General features: G+C 44.6%; 1 pseudogene; it reads left to right on the forward strand.

Annotated features, from left to right (window-relative positions):
* Positions 1-400: 400 nt before the first annotated feature.
* Positions 401-2,890, forward strand: LOC119330033 (annotated as a pseudogene).
* The last annotated feature ends 6,652 nt before the right edge of the window (positions 2,891-9,542 follow it).

A 9,542-nucleotide genomic window follows, 5' to 3' on the forward strand; every position in this document is an offset into this window, starting at 1 on the left:
ACACTAACCAAACCACAAAATAACAGCTGTCTAAGCAAGGGTCGGGCACCCTTTGCGGGGCATTTGATCGAGCAAACGACGACCGATCTTGAATCTGAAAGGAACCATTCGACAGTCAAAACTATGTACACAGTTAGTAGTCCAGATGCTGGTGTCCAGCAAGGCAGCAACGTCTCAGGAGTCATGCATGACAACCAACCAAGCAGATAATTATATCTTCACCGCTGCCGGTGCCTTTGGTTCTAGATTGGGTGCCTTGGCCTCGACCGTCTGCAAGAGACAAAACGGCCGGCCGGAGGAATTCTTCGATCAGGGACTGACCACTGACGCTGATTGCAGGCAGTATAAAGAACAACCTTGCTCGGCTATTACCTCCACAGACCACAGCTCCACACGACAAATGAAGCCCTTAGGCACATCGCCCTCTTCTGGCCTGCACCTTGCTCCATTGCTAATTGTCCTATTGATGCACCGGCCGCATCTGCTTGTAGTCGTAGCGGACAACCTCACGGCCGGATCGTCTCTCAGGCCCCCTCAGTACATCACCTGCCCCTCCGGTGACTTCGCCTTCGGCTTTCGTGCCCTCGACTATGACCCCAGTCACTTCCTCCTCGCCGTCTGGTTCAACCTCAACCTTGACCTGGCAGCCGACCCCAGGCAGAAGAAGGTGGTGTGGTACGCGAAAGACCCGGTCTCAGACTCGGCAATCATGGCCACGGGGCAGGCCGTGTTCAGCATCACCCCCCATGGTGAGCTCTTGCTCACAGACTCCACCACCGGCGGCAACATCTGGACGAACCCGAGCCCTGGCCAGTCTGGGAACGTCCTGACGCTACAGGACTCGGGCAACCTCCAGTTCATCGCCATCGGGGGGAGCGCCGTCGTCTGGGAGACCTTTGGGCACCCGACCGACACGCTCCTCCCGGGTCAGACAATGGCCTCCGGAGCAAAACTTCAGTCTAAGCAATCGGACACGGACTTCTCCGCTGGCCGCTTCAGCTTGTATGTGCAGGCTAACGGCAATATCGTCTTGTACCTCATGAACCTCGCCGGTGACAACATGGACTCGTACAATTCATACTGGCGCACCGGCACCGACCAGCCCGGGCAAACCCAGGACGGCAACACCACCCTTTTCTTCGACTCGCCGGGTCACCTCCACTACCAGATCAAGGATGGCACGATGCACGATCTGACACCTCCCGTGCCGAACTCCGCCGTTAGTTACTACCAGCATGCGACGCTTGATCCGGATGGCATTGTTCGTGTCTACATCCTGCAGAAGAATGCCACCGGAAGGCGCAACGTGCCATGGACGATCTTTGGGCTGTTCCCAAGCAATGGTTGCAACAGCAGCACTACAGGCTGGGAAGGAATGTGCGGCCCCAACTCGTACTGTGTTTATGGTCCTAACAACAAGCTCGATTGTGAGTGCCCAAGTGGTTACTCCTTCATCGATCCTAGGCTCAAGTACAGAGGCTGCACACCAGTGTTCGTGCCACAGAGCTGCGATGGGAAGAACCGGCTCTCCGAATTCAGTCTTCTTAAATTGCCAAACACCACTTGGTCGCTGTCATCATACAGAGGGTATTCGTACACCACAGAGGAGCAGTGCGACAACTCATGCTTGCGAGACTGCTTCTGCACCGCCACTCTGTTCGATGGAAAAGTTTGTTACAAAATGGCATTATTGGCGGGCGCAGGATGGCAGGAGGGAAGCCTCAACATGAAGGCATCGATCAAGGTGCGGACAAGCAGCCTCCCGATGCCGACATCACCGAGAAGACCATTGCCTTATTTACTGCTGATTTGCTCGGTGCTATTGATGCTGGCTGCAGCAAGTAGTCTCATGCTACAGGGTTGCCTTTGGAAGAAGAACACTAACCATGATTTCCTGAGGGTTTTCACCGGGAAGGAGCTTTACAAAGCCACCAATGGCTTTCACAAGTTGTTGGGCAAAGGAGGCTTTGGAGAGGTCTACCATGGGGTGATAATGTCGCCACACACCTCTGATGTAGCAGTGAAGAAGCTCATCAACTCCAACGAGTACAGCGAGAGGGAGTTCACGAATGAGGTGCAGTCCATCGGCAGGATTCATCATCGGAATCTAGTCCGCATGGTTGGTTACTGCAAGGAGCGGGAGCAAAGGATGCTTGTGTTCGAGTTCATGCCAGGTGGCTCCCTTCGAAGCTTCCTCTTCCAGCCTCAACGGCCGTTGTGGACGTGGCGTGTAGAGGCAGCAATTGGGATTGCCAAAGGGCTAGAGTATTTACATGAAGGCTGTGATTATCCGATCATTCATTGCGACATCAAGCCCGACAATATACTTCTAGATGGCAAGAGCAATCCAAAGATAACTGACTTTGGGATCGCCGAGCTTCTCAACAACCAGCAGATGCACACCACAGTGACCAATATCAGAGGTACAAGGGGCTATATTGCCCCTGAGTGGTTCCAAAATGATAGGCGCATCGATACCAAAGTTGATGTTTACAGCTTCGGTGTTGTGCTACTGGAGATGATATGCTGCCGGAAGTGCCAGGATCCGGTGACCGGGCAGGATGGTGATGACTCGGTCACGCTATTCTGGTGGGCCGGTCAGTTGGTCTGTCATGGAAGGATTGAGGTGTTGTTGCATGGTGACGACGACGCCATGGAGGACTTGGTCAGAGTGGAGAGATTCTCGCGTGTGGCGTTCTGGTGCATTGAGCCGAATCCTTTGCTGCGACCAACAATGCACCAGGTTGTGCAGATGTTGGAGGGTGTGGTTGAGGTTGGCCTCCTACCTGATCCTCCAAGCTCCACAGATTCACCACCCTTAATCTCTTCAGTTGACCGGAGTGCTTCGCTGTCAAGTGATACTCCTCTTACTCCTCTTCAGGTGGAGTGATTCATCTTGTAGTATCTAGCACGCTCACCTTTGCTAAGTCTCATATGCTACAGAGTTGAAATAAGTTTCTTTTATTCTTTCCATTGCTCAACACGCCACGTTAATTGTTTGCTACTGTATATTTAGTTGGTGAAGTGTCCATTCCTTGAAACAGCAGTACAGCACAACAATCACATTGCATATGTGTAGGCATCTTCTAGCAAATGGGATAAGTACAACTATACTATGTACTCCTTCCGTCCAAAAAAGCTTGTCCCTCAAATGGATGTATCTTGCACTATCCCTCAAATGGATGTATCTTGCACTAACTTGGTGCTAGATACATCCATTTGAGGGACGAGCTTTTTCGGACAGAGGGAGTATCTCAGTGCAGAGTCCAGTAGATCAATAAAAGTTCCCCTTTCCAAGTATAAAGTTAACGTGTAGAGGCTGGAGTTGTACTTATGTTGTTCCAAAAAAAGCTATAGCATTTACAATGAGTATAGATACTCTCCGTACTCTATAAACTGATTACCCATTATCTTCCAAGTTTACCACTCCCTCCGGCCCATATTAATTGTCACTCAAATGGATATATGTAGACTTATTTCGGTGCTGGATACATCCATTTGAGCAACAATTAATTGGGACGGAGGCAGTATTTTAACTATCAAGGACTGACTGAATATAACTTCGGTCCTTGTAAAAAAAGGTCATAATTTAAACAAGGCCCAAATGAATGCAGTTGAAAGATTTAGTCATCCTTTCTGTACTCTTGTCAGAACTTCAAAATTTTAATGTGTGGATATTGTATTACATCCAAAAGCACTAACGGCAAGATTAAGGTAGCCTAAAAGCTGGCACCTCTACACCCAGTAGTTAATGTGTCTCAATTGAACAAAATGTTACCTACCTTCTCCTGTAAGAAGTCAGATAAGCTCTTTTGGCTTATACAAACTGAATCCTACTATGCCGAGTGTATAAATTTACCAAAAGATATACCTAAAAGTTTGGTACGATTTATCCACTTCAAAAGTTTCTTTTAGTTGGGCCATTTGTTTATAGAAACTGATATATTGCAAAACCTGGAAGGCTGGAACAGAACGAAGCTTCATAAAAATCCTCTATCATTAGAACAACAGAAGACAAATTATCCCAAATGAATGACAAAACTAGTAGGAAGACTTGCCATTTGATTCAACTATAAGTGCATTAAAGTGGTTTAGGCAAGCATACCACAGAGCCAGAGCATGTAATGTCTCGTCGCCGTTGGTAGCCATGTTGTTGTTCCCCAGTCCCAAGTGATTCTATGGCCCTGAACAAGCTGGTAGTGTCAAAATAGAAGCAATAGTGTTTGCTCCAATTCATTAGCAGTAGTGGCCCCTTCTATTAAACTGTTATGAACAAGGAATACATAACCGGATTTGCATAGCATGATGTCCTTCTATGCAGGACCATATGTGGACTTGGCCGCCACGATAGAGCATAGGTCAAGCAGTTGCATACTTGTATATAAAAGCACTGAAACCAATATGTACAGACAAGTCTGTTAATACCAGGATCCCAGAGTAGCGCTATTGGGCCATGCTGTTGAGGGAATCTCAAGTTCTTGGGTCAAGGGTAAGCATAGCTTAGAGTCCTTTCAAAATTCTGGCCTCCGTAAATTAACCACAGGTTCCACCAAATGACACCATCTGGCATTTCTCTTAGCAATAACTGTTGAAGCTTTGCATCTTCTGATGACATTGAATGGAATACAAATTCAGCCCCACATAGGCCATGATCGATGACTAAAGTAATTGGTCTTTTGAACACCTGCCACAACCATAAGCGCCTGGTGACTACGCACATTCATCTCCAGGAATAATGACAAGCTGCCATGAGTTAGCACGTGATCAGCAAAACCGTCATTCCACACCACGCCCTTGAGAAGACTTCACCAGACACCGCATCGGCAGAATCCCCAGCCAGCTCTTAAGAAAAGTGGCAAGCCACAACCATAAGAGCACATTGTCAGCAACCAGGGCTCATGTCTGACACCATGTCCTAGAGAAAAACTTCAACCAAAACTTTTCCAGTAGAATCCACGCCCAACTCCGGGAAAATTGATGAACCTCTGACATGGATCGCAAGATGAACAAGGACGCGATGCTCAAGCCCCTAGCACCCACACATCAGAGCGCCGCCGTTCCTCGCCGGTAGAACACCTTCTACAAGCTCCTGGTGACTATGCATATCCATCTCAAGAATAGTGACAAGCTGCCAACATGAGTTAACATGTGATCAGCAAACTCGTCATTCCACACCACGCCCCTGAGAAGACTTCACCAGACACCGCATCAGCAGAGTCCCCAGCCAGCTCTAAGAATAGTGGCAAGCCACAAGCATAAGTGAGCACATTGTCAGCAACCTCATGTCCGACACCATGTCCTAGCGAAAAACTTCAACCAAAAAGTTTCCAGTAGAATCCACGCCCAACTCTGGGAAAATTGACGAACCTCCGACATGGGCCAGCTCGGATTCCTCCTTGACATCCAGTTCTGAGGTGACTGGCCTCGTGGAGTTGTTGCTGAGGCGTCGGAGCAATGACGACGATCGATACTAGATGTAAAGGCAGCAGCAGCCATCATAAATGCACCGGACATGTAGCGCACTTCGATTTCGTCCTTGGGCTGCCCTTCACCATGACTGGAACTCCACAAAGGAGTCTGCACCAGTGATTCTATGCAGCACACACATCTCATTCACGCCATAGGAATCAAACAGCTGATGAAGAACTTCCTCGAGTCCTCGGTCACCTGGTAAGTGTGTGGTCATCGGCGACGTGCAGAACACTGCTGGTGACCACCTCCTGACGCCCAGACATTCCGTCGAACACATGGCGTGCGCTTAACTGCTGTGGCTCGCCCTGCGGAAATGCAGCACCACATGCTGTCCCAGGCGGCATGAGCCGATGAATGCGGCCGGGGAAGGAGGAGGCGCGCCGTAGACGGTCGTGGGATCCCGCGTGATTGGCACGGTTTCGCTGCCAAGGCCAAGGCCTGATGTCAAACAGTTGGCGAGCGTCGCGCACTCGAGGTTGGTTCACCATTTCTTTTTGAGAAACGAGTAGTACTCGAGGTAGTATTTTTTTTCTTTGAGAAGAGTACTCGAGGTAGTAGCGCACTCGCGGTGGCGTCATATGGGCACGCGGACCTCTCATATGGCTTTTTCCAGCAAGATTTTGTAAAAAAATAGCCATTTTAGTTTTTCTTCCCTTTTCCGGTTTTCTTCTGTTTTACATAAAAAACATGATTTTAAAAGAATTTTTTCGATTACATGAAAATTTACAGGAACAATTTTAATTATTTTTTAATGTTACCCTTTAAAAAATGCATGATTTTTTTTAAAATATACATGAATTGTTTTAAATTTTACATCAACACTAAAAAATGCACATCATGTATTTTTAAAAATGTTCATATGCATTGCAAAATGGTCACCATGTATTTAATAAGGTTCATCATGTATTACAAAAAAAATTCATTGTATGTTTTAAAAAAATGTTCACTCTCTATTGGAAAAATGTTTATCATGCGCGTGAAAAAGCTCATCATGTATTTGGTTCATATACCCACAAGAAAAACGTGCTTTTACTAATTAAAAAAGGAAGAAATGATTAAATAAATAGGCCAAAAAGGGGAAAGAATAAACTGGAAATAAAGCAAAAAATAAAAAATAAAATGAAATTGATGAAAAACGCACCACCAAAGAAAAAACAAAAAAAGGGAGCATGTGCCGATGCCTGTGGCTCGCTTAGGAATGGCAATGGGTACCCATTACCCACATACCCTGAGGGTAAGGGTATGGTACAAAAAATTATCCATGGGTATATAAAAGAGAAATGTTAAACCCATGGGATAGAGTGGGTACGGCTATGGGATCATATAACCCATACCCACATACCCATGTACCCATATAAAATATTATCTCTACACTTTTGTCATGAATTTGTGAACTCAAAATGTATGACTATGTCATGGTGTTTTGATGTGTTCTTGTTTACGAGAAATTGATGTTGTTTATTAAATATATTGTTATTTATGATGTGTTGTTTTTTAAAAGTATGTGATGTTGTTATAATCTGTTGTTGTTTATAGGTTACAATTGTATGTTGTTGTTTATGACTATGAGTTGTTCAAACTAATGCTTTGCAAACATGGGTAATTTTACTCGCGGGTACTGATGTCTACTACACAACTTGTTTTTGTAGACTCGTGTTGGGCCTTCAAGCGCAGAGTTTTGTAGGACAATAGCAAATTTCCCTCAGGTGGATGACTTAAAGTTTATCAATTCGTGGGAGGCGTAGGATGAAGATGGCTTTCTCAAACAATCCTGCAACCAAATAACAAAAAGTCTCTTGTGTCCCCAACACATCAAATACAATGGTAATTTGTATAGGTGCACTAGTTCGACGAAGAGATGGTGATACAAGCATAGTAATAATAGTAAATATTGATTTTTGTAATAAGAAGAATAAAAAACAGCAAGGTAGCAAGTAACAAAAGTGAGCACAAACGGTATTGCAATGCTTGAAAATAAGGCCCAGGGTCCGTATTTTCGTTAGTGAAATCTCTCAACAATGCTAATCTAATTGGATCATATAATCATCCCTCAATGTGCGATGAAGAATCACTCCAAAGTTCCTATCTAGCGGAGAACATAAGAATAAATTGTTGGTAGGATACAAAACCACCTCGAAGTTATTCTTTCCGATCGATCTATCCAAGAGTTCATACTAAAACAACACCAAGTTACCCTTCCCAATCGATCTATCAAGAGTTCACACTAAAATAACACCAAGTTATCCTTTCCAATTGATCTATCAAGAGTTCGTACTAAGATAACATCAAATAATTTCAGATTCATAATACTCAATCCAACACAAAGAACCTCAAAGAGTGCCCCAAGATTTCTACCGGAGAAATAAAGACAAGAACGTGCATCAACCCCTATGTATAGATTACCCCAATGTCACCTCGGGAATCCGCGAGTTGAGTGCCAAAACATATATCAAGTGAATCAATATGATACCCCATTGTCACCACTGGTATTCATAGCAAGACATACATAAAGTGTTCTCAAATCCATAAATGTATTAAATCCAATAAGAATGAAATCTCAAAGGGAAAACTCAATTCACAACAAGATAGAGAGGTGAAAACACCATATGATCGAACTGTATTAACAAAGCCCGTGATACATCAAGATCGTGACATCTCAAGAACACAAGAGAGAGAGAGAGAGGGAGAGAGATTAAACACATAGCTACTGGTACAAACCCTCAGCCCCGAGGGTGGACTACTCCCTCCTCATCATGGTGGCCACCGGGATGATGAAGATGGCCACCGGTGATGATTTTCCCCTCCGGCAGGGTGCCGGAACGGGGTCTAGATTGGTTCTTCATGACTATAGAGGCTTGCGGTAGCGGAACTTCCGATCTAGGGTTATTTCTAGGGGTTTCTGTATTTATAGGTTTTTTTGGCGTTGGAATCAGGCGAAGATGGGCCTCGAGGTGAGCACAACCCACCTGGGAGCGCCTGGGCCTCCTGGCGTGCCCAGGTGTCTTGTGCTCACCTCCTTCACCTTATAGTCCTCCAACGAAGTTTCTAGTGCCTCTTTTATGCCCAAGAAATCATCAAAAAGTTTCGTTGCATTTGGAGAACTTTTATTTCTGCACAAAAAACAACACCACGGTAGTTCGGCTGAAAACAACGTCAGTCCGGGTTAGTTCCATGCAAATCATACCAAAACCATATAAAATTGTTATAAACATGGCATGAAATACTTAATAAATTATAGATACGTTGGAGATGTATCAGCATCCCCAAGCTTAATTCCTACTCGTCGTCGAGTAGGTAAATGATAAGAGAAATAATTTATGAAGTTTGAATGCTAGCAAAGTGCATAAGTTTGATCAATGATAATTTCAATAAATTTTCGTAGCATCATTGCACCAATTCTTTCTCATAAAACTCATCATGATAAAGTAGCAACCAATTCACATGTTGAGGTTCAAACAATGAAATGTCTTGAAACTCAACAACCTATATTCTTAGTCACCAAACAATTGCAATTCAACTTATACAACAGAGTCTAAGTAAGAGCTCCACATACTCAATCATCATATAGTCTTCCATGATTGCTAGTACTCAAAGCATATTCTTAGAACAAATGGCATCCATCGAACACAGAGAAAGATAGGGGCTTAATGTTTCGCCCCCAACTCATTTATCATAGAGATAATTGTCAACAATAATAGATCATGATCAAATATATTTGACTGATCATATGTGCCTAGATCTTTCCCCACGACATGATGCTTGCTAACTAGAGGATAATTGAGGTTGAAATGAGAATGCATACTATTGACTCTTGCATAAAAGTAAATATTGAAAAGTAAAAGATAGGCCCTTTGCAGAGGGAAGCAGAGGTTGTCATGCGCTTTTTTATTTTTGGATGCCCAAGCTCTGAATGCAAAGGAACGCCACGTTATATTGCCCCCTATGGTAGCAACCTTTATTATGCAGTCCGTCGCTTTTATTACTTTGCCATCACAGGTTCGTATAACGCTCAATTTTCCCTTACAATAAAAGATCAAACATATTTAGGAGAAATTTTTATTGCTTTATGC

This window comes from Triticum dicoccoides, chromosome 7A, assembly GCF_002162155.2.
Source record: "Triticum dicoccoides isolate Atlit2015 ecotype Zavitan chromosome 7A, WEW_v2.0, whole genome shotgun sequence".
Taxonomy (NCBI): Eukaryota; Viridiplantae; Streptophyta; class Magnoliopsida; order Poales; family Poaceae; genus Triticum; species Triticum dicoccoides.